This window comes from Bombina bombina, chromosome 5 (assembly GCF_027579735.1).
Source record: "Bombina bombina isolate aBomBom1 chromosome 5, aBomBom1.pri, whole genome shotgun sequence".
NCBI lineage: Eukaryota > Metazoa > Chordata > Amphibia > Anura > Bombinatoridae > Bombina > Bombina bombina.
This window is the reverse complement of record NC_069503.1, coordinates 165,906,653-165,921,488: the sequence shown is the minus strand read 5'-3', so window position 1 is coordinate 165,921,488 and position 14,836 is coordinate 165,906,653.

Below are 14,836 nucleotides of genomic sequence, written 5' to 3'. Positions count from 1 at the left end.
AATTGCTGTATGTCTCATAAAGTCGAGTGTTTTGACTCACTGAATTTATTCATTTTTAACGTGATATTTTGTACACATTTTATGTGATACTTTTATTTATAAATAAAGAACATTTTTAATATACAAATTCCATACATATATATATATATATCTTTTAAATGGTAATTTTCTGTCTTCCTCTTTTACTGCATTGCATTGACTGTCTATTTATTCTTAACCCATATCCCAAAGAATAGATGATTTGAACATGTTATCATATATATACTATATACTGTACTATACTATATATATATATATATATATATATATATATATACAACTTTTCAATTTATTTATTTTATCAGATTTACTTTGTTTTTTAGTATATTTTGTTGAAATGCATACCTAGGTAGACTCAAGAGCAGCAATGCACTACTGGGTGATTGGTGGCTACACAATTATGACACGTGTCATTGACTTACTAACGGTGATCAGCTAGCTCCCAGTAGTGGACTGCTGCTCTGGAGCTTACTTTAGTTATATGTTCCCTTTGAAGAAAACCAACCTAAATGTTGCTGCTTTATAGTTTGTTGTTTAAATCACCATTTAAAAGAGTCTTTATGTTGATTGCTTTCTTTAAAGAACTCAGTGCAGTAGAATTACATAATTAATAAGTGCATAATAAAAAGACAACAATTTAACACCTACTTTGAATTTCAAAGAAGCATTAGATTTTTTTTCTGACAAGTTTATTTTTTCTGCCATTTTCTGGCCCCCTGTATCATGTGACAGACATCAGCCAATCACAGACTAGCATACGTATACCCTGTGAGCTTGTGCACATGCTCATTAGGATCTTGTTCCCCAGAAAGTGTGAATATAAAAACATTTGATAACAAAAGTAAATTGTAAAGTGTCTTGAAACTGCTGCTCTATATGAATCTTAAAAGTTTATTTTGACTTGAGTGTGCTCAAAAATGTGCTCCCAAACTATAGTGAGATATGTGTGTAGGTCTTTTTAAGGGCTTTGTACAGAGGAAATATGGCTATGATATGCACGTATTTGTTGTTTTAGGATTTCTGTCATTTTTATTTGTGTAAAAGTGTGTATTATTAATTATTTTTTACTTTGACTGAGCAATTAGCATTTTTATCTGTTTGTTCATATTGCTTCCTATTATCATCTAATTTCTATGCACAAAGAAAATAAGACAAAAAGTGTTATCTGGGAGTGTATCAAGTCCGTTTAGCTGTGGAATTTGATAATTAAAAAATGGCCCCATAAATGTGTTGATGAGTATCAATAATTCATATAGAGATCACCCAAACAGGACTGACACGTTAGGAAAAGTGCCATTTTTCACCATGTTGATAATGAAAAAAGTGCCTCAGATAAACAATGAAAATGGCAGATTGGTGATTGCATCAACCTCTGCACTAAACAAACTGAATAAAATACTGGTTGCAAAGGGGCTATACCGGAATGTAAAAAAAATAAATTGTATTTCCAACTTATAAATAAATAAATAAATTAAAATATTAAAATGCAATATTTTAATATTAAAGGGACAACAAACTGCAAAAAATACTTTAATTAGTATTTTCTTATTGTATTATATAAAAAAAACAGTTTGACCCCAGAAAACAGGTTAAAATCAGCTCCATAGTCAGAATTCACTTTTTTTTTAAATATATACAAAAATACCTGACACTTAAATGCCCAATTGTTTAAGTCCCGTGAGAGGAAGCCACATTTTAAAGACCTCCTATGTCTTTATGCAATAAATATATGGTACCAAAAAAATGTCATTGCACATATACTTATCTGTGTGTTACTGGCAGCAAAGGAGGGTAAAAAAAATAAAATAACGTGTTTCTGGGAATTTGGGGGGAGATACTTCTCTAGGTGTACTATTTGTAATCACTGGGGGATAATTACTGCTTGGTGGGTTTATTTACCTGGAATCAGGGATGTGTGTGTAAAAACACTGTTCTGGGTGTGCTATTGGCATTTAGAGGGGGCAACATCATTGCTGTGTATTATTGACAGCCAAAAAGGAAAATAAAGTATTGGGTTTGTGTATAACTGCCAACCAAGGGGATCAAAAATGTCTATGGTGGGTTCAAGGGTGACTTGGTTATCTTAGTCTTATGTAAAACAACATTTTAAAGAAATCACACTGAAAAATAACATTTATTGCTAAAAATTAAATAAAAAAATATTTGATTAAAATGGATTAATTATTTAGATGTGCTTCAAATTTTAACGAAGGCAAAAAACAGGGGAATCCCTTAATACTCAGCATCCATCGTAGCAATATAATGCCACTATATAATGCCACTATATAATGTGGTAAAGCAGCCGGGTTCAACTGGCTATATATATGAATATAAGTTAGTAATATTCACTGGCATAAGTATGCAAGCAACCTCAGCTCACTTGAACGACTCTTGATAATAATAACGCTTGAAAGCTCACCTCCCAACAGTTCAGTGTACGGACCTTCAGCCTATGTCTCAGTGATGGTTCGTGATACAGGAGGAAACCCCAGCCCTGTGCTGGGTCTACTCACAGATCTGCTCCAGGTAACCCAGGCGTCCGTATTGAGTACGAAGTCCTTCACCGATGTAGCCACAACCGACACTGCCAATGATAGAGAGGTCTAGCGTCTGACATCACGTAATCACGTGGGAGCTGTATTGCCAATTAGATCCTAGCCGGCTGTCCCAAAGTTGAAGCGACCATGTGCAGGCAAAGATGCAACAAGAAAAAACAATGTACCATGGTTTCTACTAAGATAAAACCAAATCTTTATTCGACATCCTTTAAATAAACAACAAGACTCAGCAGCAAACATGGAGCAGCAATGGGGTGCTGTGTGTCAAACCGGCTTACGCTTTTTGGCAGAAGCCGTAATCATTGCCTGACAGCTTTGGCGCACAGTACCTATTTAAAGTAGATAGTGCCGTATAATTGGCTAAAACCAAAGAGAAGTAGCACACCCATAAATGCTGATACATAGTACTTAATTTTTACAATTATAAGCAGCGCAATGGGTCAATATATATTTTTCTGATAAACAGGATGGTTCACAATAATGGTGAAAAAACATAATGGATATTGAACACTAAAAATACAACTTAGAAAACTATATACATATAGAGCGTCATTCTAAAGCATTTCAAAATGAATGAGAGTTGGATACTTAATCATAGTAAGGCAACCATGTAGCAATTCGAAACAATGGAAACCCTATATATAACACAAAGGAACATGTATGAAATGTCTAACCAACATATATATTCTCATAAATAATGAAGTATATGAATTTGATTGCATTACATATATGTAAATAGTATGCACTTACTAGACTAATAAATAAGTAGATAGATAATCCACTCAAAATGAAAAACTGTGAATAGTGTCTCAAAGTTGATTACAAATCATAGAAGATATATATAAACGGGGAGACCGTATATAGTGCCTTAGTATATAAGGGCACCAATCCAAATTGATTATTTAAACAAGCTCCCCAATAAACTTAAGTATACGAATGCAACATAAACAGTCAGAGCTGACATAATATTATCTGGAGAGGAATTAGTTCGGAGAGACAGGAGATGTTACTGAAAAAAATTGATTAAATCATACTCTGAATTTAATGAATAAGGGATTTGAGTTTTCAGTCTAAAGATCCAGTACATCTCCTGTCTCTCCAAACACCTAGTCCTATCCCCTCCTCTCTCAACCACTGGTACTTGTTCAATTGCTCACCAAGCTAAGCTGGTGTTACTTTTTTGATGAACCTACACGAAATGTTGCAACAATGGCGTCTTAGCCCTTCCTATATGTATTGCAGAAAGGTGTTCTCTGATGTGAGAATTCACATCCCGTAAGATCCAAGTATTGTAGGACACATTCTGTGCAGGTAATCAAATACACCACATATTTACTAGTGCATTTTAAACAGGCCTTAATTGGAAATTCTTCCCCTGAATGTGAACATCTAAAACTATCACCTGTTCACAGGGTTTACAGCGGGAGTGACCACACTTGAACATTCCTTTAAGGTGTAACCAAGAAGATTCACTTTTCTTCCTGGGTAGTTGCGAGGGGGATATGTAATTACCTACAGCCTTGGCCCTTCTATAGGCACACCTCATGCCCTTTTCTACTGTATCCACCAATATATCATCGGGAATGAGTACACCGAAATGCTTACGAACAATTTTGCATATACTGTCATACTGAGAGCTATAGCTTGTAACAAACATAACATCCTCAAATTTATGCTTGTCACAAATCTTTTCATCTCACGATAATTCTTGCCTGTCAATTGTGGCTAGTGGCTACCTGTTTTTTAGCTTGTGATATGACTGAGTTCTTATAACCACATTCTTTTAGGTGTTTACTCAATATGTGTGCCTCTTTTTCAAATTGGTCGATTTCTGTACAGTTTCTCTTAATGCGGGTGAACTGACCCTTAGCCACAGCATGTGGCACATGTTTGGGGTGACAGCTATCTGTCCTCAACAATGTGTTACCCGAAATGGGTTTTCTGTAAACTTCTGACCTAATGCTTCCATTCGGTAAACCAGTGAGTTTAAGATTTGTTGTTTAAGATTTAAAAAACTAATAGACACATCATCATAGTCTGAAGTCAACTTTAAAACCAGACTTTTATTGTTCAGCCAATCTATAAAGAGACCTGCTTGTTCCTGGTTACCTAGCCATATAAATAGCAAGTCGTCTATGTATCTCTTATAGACTGAAATATACTATCCCACATCTTTGCAGAAATATCTGTCCCTCAAAATCAAAGAATTTGTAAGTAAAAAAGAGGCATCTCTTAAAACAAAGCTACGAATATCAGAGGTAAAGTCTGAATGATGAAACAGAAAATATAGTGCATTTAGTCCCAAATCATGCTTGATTGACTAGTAGAGTGCTGTCACATCTACAATCAACCGGCTAGACTGTGTGGTCCACTTGGTGCTTTCCATAATTTTCAGAACATGTTTCGTATCCTGTAAATAACTACAAAGATGTTTAGTTAATGGTTGTAAGACTTCATCTAGCCACTGTGATAGTTTTTCAAACAGGGAACATATACCACTAACAATGGGTCTCCCCTGGATGTCGACTAAGGACTTATGGACCTTCGGCAGGTAATGAAAAATGGGCATCCTAGGGTGCTCAACATACAGAAAATCAACTGTATTCCTGTCCAAGATCCCCAAGTCACAGCCATCATCCAGAAGAGCCCTCAATTCCCTCTGATAGGATATAGTGGGATTGTAATCCAATTTAGTATAATTATCTTAATTGTTTAGTTGTCTAAGTGCCTCAGCTACATAATCACATTTATTCAAAAGTACAACTGAGCCCCCCTTAGATAAGGCTATTCTTTCACTAGATGACAGATTGGAGTGACTATTATTGCATTCAAATTTAAGCTTGGATAGATCACTTTCCACCCTTTTGAAAAAGAGTTCAAGAGTAGGCCCCCTACGCTGTATGGGGTAAAAGGTAGACAATTTTTTGAAAAACCTCTAATCGACTTTGTACCTTCCCTATCTGAGTCAAAAGTCCTACTTTCCTGTTCCAATTGTGCAAGTAACCATACATCACAAGATTCTTGGAAAGACATATCCCTGTTTTCAAGGGCCATAGCTCCTTCATCTGTAAACATTTGTGTATCATCCTTAAAATGTCTCTTATAAGAGTTCTTATAAGACGGTTAACATCTAAAATGGTGTTAAAAAGATTAAAATCAGGGGTAGGAGAGAAATTCAAACCTAAGGAGTGTACCTTATACTGCGCACTAGAGAGTGTATGGATAGATACATTTATTATGTTGTTGGTTTGTATTGTTGGTTGATAGTGTTCTTAGTTCTGTGGGGGCCCTCCCCTCTTGCCCCTGCCACATCCATCGTAAAAACCTGTTCCATTGTACACATTGCTTCCAATGCCCCCATATTGGGGGCACTGGTTTTACCATGAGGTTGTGTTTGTTGTACTGATATGTACTTGGAAGTGTGTAGTGCTGGTGCATATTGATTGGGTGTGCCACCTACATTTTTGGGTCTATTTGTACATTTGGTACATGCTGTGTGCCCTGTGCATCTTTCTTTAATATGCTAGTTGGTACAATTTCATCCGCACTTTAGGAGGCTAAATCATCTGTGGATGCCCGCTCACTATCAGAGAAAGTCACCTGTTAGTTATATCTTCTATTTCTCTGTCTACGCCTAGGTGCCCTTTTCTTATTAGTGTTATTCTTCTGAAAGTGTGTATTTCGGTTTGCCTGTCTAATTTTCCTATTCCATATATGAACAGAATCATTATTATAATCAGCTTTGTCACGTAAATATTTACAATGTTTGGTTTCTGCAATAGTATTTTTCAAGAGAATATCAAAATGATAAAAATCAGATTCACATCAACAGCGCGATCTACCCCTGAAATGGGAGGAGAGAGTTTATGTAGTCTCCCCCCCGCTCCGCTCCCTCTCCTTTCTCCCTTTTTTTTTTTTTTTTCTCTCTCTTGCTCCTCTTTCTTCCTCTTCATTCTTATTTCTTCTCTTTATCTCCTTCTGTACCCCCCATATTGGGAGATGTGTATAACCCCTATTTATCAAGTTGTCTGGAAAATATGTACGTGGGCCCTGTTGGCTCATCTTCTATTTACCCTTCTCCTAGGGCCAAATAATGCCCGATTCCTGTTTTTTCTTTGCTTTCAATATTGGCTACTATGTGAATATACACTGTTTACAAACCAATTCTACTATTTCTGATTGTATCAACATGTGAGAGGTATGTCTCTGTTAACCATGCAAAGTGTTATATTTTGTTATAAGATATGCCTTGTTCTATTGCTATTCTAATATTACTGTACGGTGATTTTCTATTCAATAAAGAAAAATATTTATTAAAAAAAAAATCAGATTCACCTCTACATTTTAACATTTCTGACTGTAAATCATCTATTTCTATCCTTACCATTTTTAACATAGACATTTTATAATCCAACAACATTTCATTAATCAGATTGAACAATCTGTTTAGATATTATTCCACACATTCCGTGCAGGTAATCAAATACACCACGTATTTACTAGTGCAATTTAAACAGGCCTTAATTGTAAATTCTTCCCCTGTATGTGAAGATCTAAAACTATCACCTGTAATTTGAACATTCCTTTATGGTGTAACCAGGAAGATTCACTTTTTTCCTGGGTAGTTGAGAGGGGGTAATACATAATTACCTATAGTCTTGGCCCTTCTATAGGCACTATAAAAACACAAAGCACTAGGGAGCGCTGAAACCAGCTTAAGAGTAAGGATTATAGAATATATATAATAATAATAATAAAACACCTAACCTGATACTAATATGATACTTTTATAATAGGCAATATATATAATACATGTAAGTATAAATTGTGAATTATGAATTATGTGTGAAAAATCTTTTCAAAATTTGAAAAAGTTAAATATGAAAAAAATTCTATGTGAAAAAATTACAAATACTATAATCGCATATCTATATATAAAAAACTTTATTACAATATAGGTCGACCTATTCAAGACATACAATAATAAATCACAAAATTAAGAAATTAAGAAAAAAAGAAAAAAAAAAAGAAAAAAGAAAAATAGTATTAAAAAACTCCTAAAAACAAAAAGTTCATGCACAAGAAACAATTTCCAGGAGTGGACGATTTTTCGGCTTGTTACTATGTGGACCCACGCTCATACACGGATCTGCACAAATAAAAAACTCCAAAGGTGTAGGAGTTAGTTTAAAATAGAGCAAATAGAGCAACGCGTTTCAAGAGAGCTTGAAAAAGATATTACATTTTGAAACGCGTTGCTCTATTTGCTCTATTTTAAACTAACTCCTACACCTTTGGAGTTTTTTATTTGTGCAGATATCTTGTGGCTGAATAACCCTCTGTTAGGTGTTTTTTGTGCAGTATTGGCCATTATAAACAGGCCTTGGGAGCGAGAATGCATATCCTGTAAAAGAAAGCTGCAAAAAATTCACTGGGTTTCTAGCCTAGTATATCTAATTGCTTTTCCCTGTTAAAGCTTTTCTGTTTCCAGTGGCCATTGGTTACTATTGGAAGGTGCGTCCACAGATCGTTGGTTCAAGTTTGGAGGCCGGTTGCTGCTTATTATTATGTAAGTACGGATGTAACTTCCCCTGCTATTTGCTGTGTGACATATACTAAGAGGATTCCTTGTCCGTAGGGGAAATACCATCATTGGCTGCGACTGCCTCTTTTGTCCTGGGAACGCTCCTCTTACAACTATACACAGAACAGCATCCGTGTATGAGCGTGGGTCCACATAGTAACAAGCCGAAAAATCGTCCACTCCTGGAAATTGTTTCTTGTGCATGAACATTTTGTTTTTAGGAGTTTTTTAATACTAATTTTCTTTTTTTTTTTTTCTTAATTTCTTAATTTTGTGAGTTATTATTGTATGTCTTGAATAGGTTGACCTATATTGTAATAAAGTTTTTTATATATAGATATGCGATTATAGTATTTGTTGCTGGCATCTTCTATAGAATTTAATTTTTTCACATAGAATTTTTTTCATATTTAACTTTTTTCAAATTTTGAAAAGATTTTTCACACATAATTCATAATTCACAATTTATACTTACATGTATTATATATATTGCCTATTATAAAAGTATCATATTAGTATCAGGTTAGGTGTTTTATTATTATTATTATTATATATATTCTATAATCCTTACTCTTAAGCTGGTTTCAGCGCTCCCTAGTGCTTTGTGTTTTTATATTGATTAGTCCTGTAGGTTTTTGAGGGTAACCTATTTTTTCTAGTTGGAGTTTGTAGTAATTTATATTTTTGGCGCTGGTCACTTAAGTCTATTTTTTGGCCTTCTATAGGCACACCTCATGCCCTTTTCAACTGTATGCACCAATAGATCATTGGAAATTATATGGCACTATCTACTTTAAATAGGTACTGTGCGCCAAACCTGTCAGGCTATGATTACGGCTTCTGCCGAAACGCGTAACCTGGTTTGACACACAGCATCCCATTGCTGCTCCATGTTTGCTGCTGATTCTTGTTGTTTTTGTAAAGGATGTCAAATAAAGATTTGGTTTTATCTTAGAAGAGACCATGGTACATTGTTGTTTCTTGTTGCATCTTTGCCTTCACATGGTCGCTTCAACTTTTGGACAGCCGGCTAGGATCTAATTGGCAATACAGCTTCCATGTAATTACGTGATGTCAGACACTAGAACTCTCCATCGTTGGCAGTGTCAGATGTGGCTACAGCGGTGAAGGACTTCGTACTCGATACGGATGCCTGGGTTACCTGGAGCGGATCCATGAGTAGACCCAGCACGGGGCTGGGGTTTCCTCCTGTATCACGAACCACCACTGAGACATAGGCTGAAGGTCCGTACACTGAACTGTTGGGAGGTGAGCTTTCAAGAGTTATTATTATCAAGAGTCGTTCAAGTGAGCTGAGGTTGCTTGCATACTTATGCCAGTGAATATTACTAACTGATATTCATATATAGCCAGTTGAACCAGGCTGCTTTAGCACATTATATAGTGGCATTATATCGCTACAATGGATGCTGAGTATTAAGGGATTCCCTTGTTTTTTGCCTTCTTTATTAGGGGACAACAGTCAGTCCCTGTATTTACCCTTATTCCGGTATTTCCACGAGTCTGTCCAATATTCATACCAGCCATGGAGTATGCAGCACAATACTTTTCTCTATTACCTGCTACCGCTAGAGATAACGTAACACAGGATGTGGACTTAATTTTTTCTGATAATAAAACTAACCTGTCTTTACCTGCAGTCTTTGAGAACTTGGAAAACTTGGAATTAAAAATGCAATGGGACATTTGGACATTAAAAAAATACATTGAATTACGAATGGTACCCAGGGGACTAAGAGTGAACAAATTTCCTACATTTGACATAATTGATAAGGATTTTATTAATTCTTGGAATAATATCTTAACAGATTATTCAGTCAGATTAATGCAAATGTTGTTGGATTATAACATTTCTATGTTAGAATTGGTAAGGATAGAAATCAATGATTTAAAGGCAGAAATTTTAAAATGTAGAGGTGAATCTGATTTTCATAACTTTGATATTACCTTTAAAAATACTGTTGCAGAAAAGAGAGTGTCTACTATTGAAACCAAACATTGTAAATATTTAGGTGACAACGCTGATTATAATAATGAGTCTGTCTATATATGGAATAGGAAAATTAGACATGCAAACCGAAATACACAATTTCAGAAGAATAACACTAATAAGAATAGAGCACGTAGGCATAGACAGAGAAATAGAAGGTATAACAAAAAGGTGACTTTCTCTGGTAGTGAGGGGGCATCCACTGATTATTTAGCCTCCTCAAGTGGGGATTTAATTGTACTAACTAGCATATTAAAGAAAGATGCTAATAATGCACAGGGCACACAGCATGTACCAAATGTACAAATAGTTAGACCAAAAATGTAGGTGGTACACCTAATCAATATGCATCAGCGCCACACACTTCCTAGTAGGTTTGAATTTCTCTCCTACCTCTGATTTTAATCTTTTTAACACCATTTTAGATGTTAACCATCTTATAAGAACTCTTACATTGAGGAGACACTTTAAGAATGATACACAAATCTTTACAGATCAAGGAGCTATGGCCCTTGAAAACAGGGATATGTCTTTCCAAGAATCTTGTGAGGTATTGTCAATTGCACAATTGCAACAGGAAAGTAGGACTTTTAACTCGGATAGGGAAGGTACAAACTCTATTACAAATTTTTAAAAATCGTATACGTTTTACCCCATACAGAGTAGGGGGGGCCTACTCTTGAACTCTTTTTCAAAATGAAGGAAAGTGACCTATCCAAGCTTAAATTTGAATGCAATAATAGTCACTCCAATCTGTCATCTAGTGAAAGACTAGCCTTATCTGAGCTTCAAAACAACAGGGAGTTGGTAATTCGGAATGCTGATATTGGGGGCTCAGTTGTACTTTTGAATAAATGAGATTATGTAGCTGAGGCACTTATCTTAACAATGAAGATAATTATGCTAAATTGGATTACAATCCCACTATATCCTATCAGAGGGAATTGAGGGCTCTTCTGGATGATGGCTGTGACTTGGGGATCTTGGACAGGAATACAGTTGATTTTCTGTATGTTGAGCACCCTAGGATGCCCAATTTTTATCATCTGCCCAAGGTCCATAAGTCCTTAGTCGACGTCCAGGGGAGACCCATTGTTAGTGGTATAGGTTCCCTGTTTGAAAAACTATCACAGTGGCTAGATGAAGTCTTACAGCCATTAACTAAACATCTATGTAGTTATTTACAGGATATGAAATATGTTCTGAAAATTATAGAAAGCACCAAGTGGACCACACAGTCTAGCTGGTTGACGGTCTATGTCACAACACTCTACTCGTCAATCAAGCATGATTTTGGACTAGATGCACTAACGTGTTTTCTGTGTCATTATTCAAACTTTACCCCAGATTTTCAGAACTTTGTTTTAAGAGTGGCCTCTTTTTTACTTATTCAAACTTCTTTGATTTTGAGGGACAGATATTTCTGCAAAGATGTGGGACAGGAATGGGGGCAAAGTTTGCCCCCTCCTACGCCAATTTGTTCATGGGCTGGTGGGAGCTGTCCCACATCTTTGCAGACTCTAATCCATCTAGGCAGTATATTTCGGTCCATAAGAGATACATAGACGACCTGCTATTTATATGGCTAGGTAGCCAGGAACAAGCAGGTCTCTTTATAGATTGGCTGAACAATAATAGTGGGTTTAAAGTTTATTTCAGACCATGATGATGTGTCTATTAGTTTTTTAGATCTGAAACTCACTGGTTTACCGAATGGAAGCATTAGGTCAGAAGTTTACCCATTTTGGATAACACATTGTTGAGGGCAAATATCTGTCACCCCAAACATGTGCCACATGCTGTGGCTAAGGGTCAGTTCATTAAGAGAAACTGTACAGAAATTCACCAATTTGAAAAAGAGCCACACATATTGAGTTAGCACCTAAAATAACGTGGTTATAAGAACTCAGTCATATCACAAGCTTAAAAACAGGTAGCCACAATTGACAGGCAAGAATTATTGCAAGACATAAAGGTTCGTGACAAGCATGAATTTGAGGGTGTTAAGTTTGTTACAAGCTATAGCTCTCAATATGACTGTATATGCAAAATTGTTCGTAAGCATTTTGGTGTACTCATTGCCGATGATCTATTGGTGCATACAGTAGAAAAGGGCATGAGGTGTGTCTATAGAAGGGCCAAGACTATAGGTAATTACGTATTCCCCTCTCAACTACCCAGGAAGAAAAGTGAATCTTCCTGGTTACACCATAAAGGAATGTTCAAGTGTGGTCGCTCTCACTGTAAACCCTGTGAACACACCATTACAGGTGATAGTTTTAGATCTTCACATACAGGGAAAGAATTTCCAATTAAGGCCTGTTTAAATTGCACTAGTAAATACGTGGTGTATTTGATTACCTGCACAGAATGTGCCCTGCAATATGTGGGTCTTACAACATGGAATGTGAATTCTCGCATCAAAGAACACCTTTCCACAATACATATAGGAAGGGCTAACATGCCATTGGTGAAACATTTCGTGCCGGTACATCAAAAAAGTAATATAGAGATGAAGGTACCTGCTGCAAAGAAATAGACCACCACAAAAACAGCAAGTAAAATGACTTTATTCAAAGTCAAGAGTAAGGACAAGGTACAATAAAGCTTGTACCTTGTCCTAACTCTTGACTTTGAATAAAGTCGTTTTACTTGCTGTTTTTGTGGTGGTCTATTTCTTTGCGGCAGGTACCTTCATCTCTATATCGGATTTCCTTTCCCGAGACTTGGGAGTGTCTTGTTATGTGACTGCTAGGAGCCTCGCCTTCATCCCGCACAGCGACTCAGCGGATATCAAGATAATCTTTTCTGTATCCGAGATTCCTTGTCACTACATTACACAACTGATATACCAAGACGAGTGTTTACCTCAGACCGACTGTTTCACTAAAAAGGATTGACAGCGAATTTCAAGAGATATACTTGACATTGCACGTTTTATAATGATACAGTTTGGCATACTGTGATACAAGTTGAACTGTTGTATTAATGCTACATTTTACCATACTAAGTGCAATATCGTAACATTGTGTTTAGAGTGCATTATCTGCAGATTACCATCAAAAAAGTAACACCAGCTTAGCTTGGTGTGCAATTGAACAAGTACCGGTGGTTGAGAGAGGAGGGGATAGGACCAGGTGTTTGGAAAGACAGGAGATGTACTGGATCTTTAGACTGAAATCTCGAATCCCTCATGGATTAAATTCAGAGTATGATCAGTTTTTGGCAGTAATATCTCCTGTCTCTCTGAATTAATTCCTCTCCAGATAATATTATGTCAGCTCTGACAGTTTATGTTGCATTCATATAATTTAGTGTATTGGGGAGCTTGTTTAAATAATCAATTTGGATTGGTGCCCTTATATACTAAGGTACTATATATGGTATCTTCTATGACTTGTAATCAACTTTGAACCACTATCCACAGTTATTAATTTTGAGTTGATTATCTATCTACTTATTTATTAGTATTCTTAAAAATGATATGAGTGCAAATATATTTAGTCTTAAAGGTTATTTAATATGAGGAATTTTAGTTCCTTAATCTGACTTGTAAAGTGCAAATATATATATATGTATATCTATGCAATATTATTTGATTTCATTCCAGATTTACAATTTAGCTATGTCCATAAAATATATATGTTTATTTACACAGCTTTTACATCTCATTGAGGAATTAATAATTAAATTCTAATTAATCCAGAAATATATATTTATACTTCTTGACCATGCAAGTCATCACTATATGAAATCTGGCTTATTATTTAGCTAAAAAGGGGTTTACAATATACAATTTGTAGCTATGGGATTAGATATTTCTATATTAGATTAATAGGCAGAATTGACTAGGTTCTAGCCTAAAATATTGCATAAATACATATATAGATGAGAAAATGATAAATAACCCAATGTAATAAGACTCTTAAAATTACTGTTGGTTTCAAAATACACAATTATTTATTAGATCAGCTAAAAAAAACATGAAATTACACAATATTCCACGCTTTAGGCCTAACTACAATAACAATTACATTTACTTACAAGACAAATATACACTTATACAAACATACATGATACAGGTACCTTATTTAGATGTTCTAATAGGGTTATCTGGGACAGTCTGGATGTTTCTGCTAGCTTCTCATCCTCCCTCTCTTCTCTCTCTTCTCTCCTTCTCCCTCACTGACTGACTGAATCTCTTCTATATATTTAAACCATGTCCCATATGTTAATATTAACTTTAATGTAATTGGTTCATTTTTCCCTCTCTAACCATATTTGGAAAAACGAACACCATTGGTCTTAGCTGTTTACATGTAAATAGGGGCTATTGTAAGGGGTAAATATCTATAAATCATATGGCTTAGACAGCTGTTCTGATTGTAAGGTCAGATGTTCTTTTGTCCATGATAACCTGTTATTTACCACCTCCACACCCCAACAGCTATATGAAAAGACTCCTATTTACATGTAAACGTTTGGTGACTCTATTGAATGGGAGGAAGCTTGGGTAAATAATAACCCTTACTTACCATCTCCTGATTTTCTTTGAGGTAAACAGAGCATGGTAAACAGAAGGCTTTATGGTTTTTGTTCTTGAAACAGGGCATAGTAAATAGACGGCTTCTATATTTCTCATGG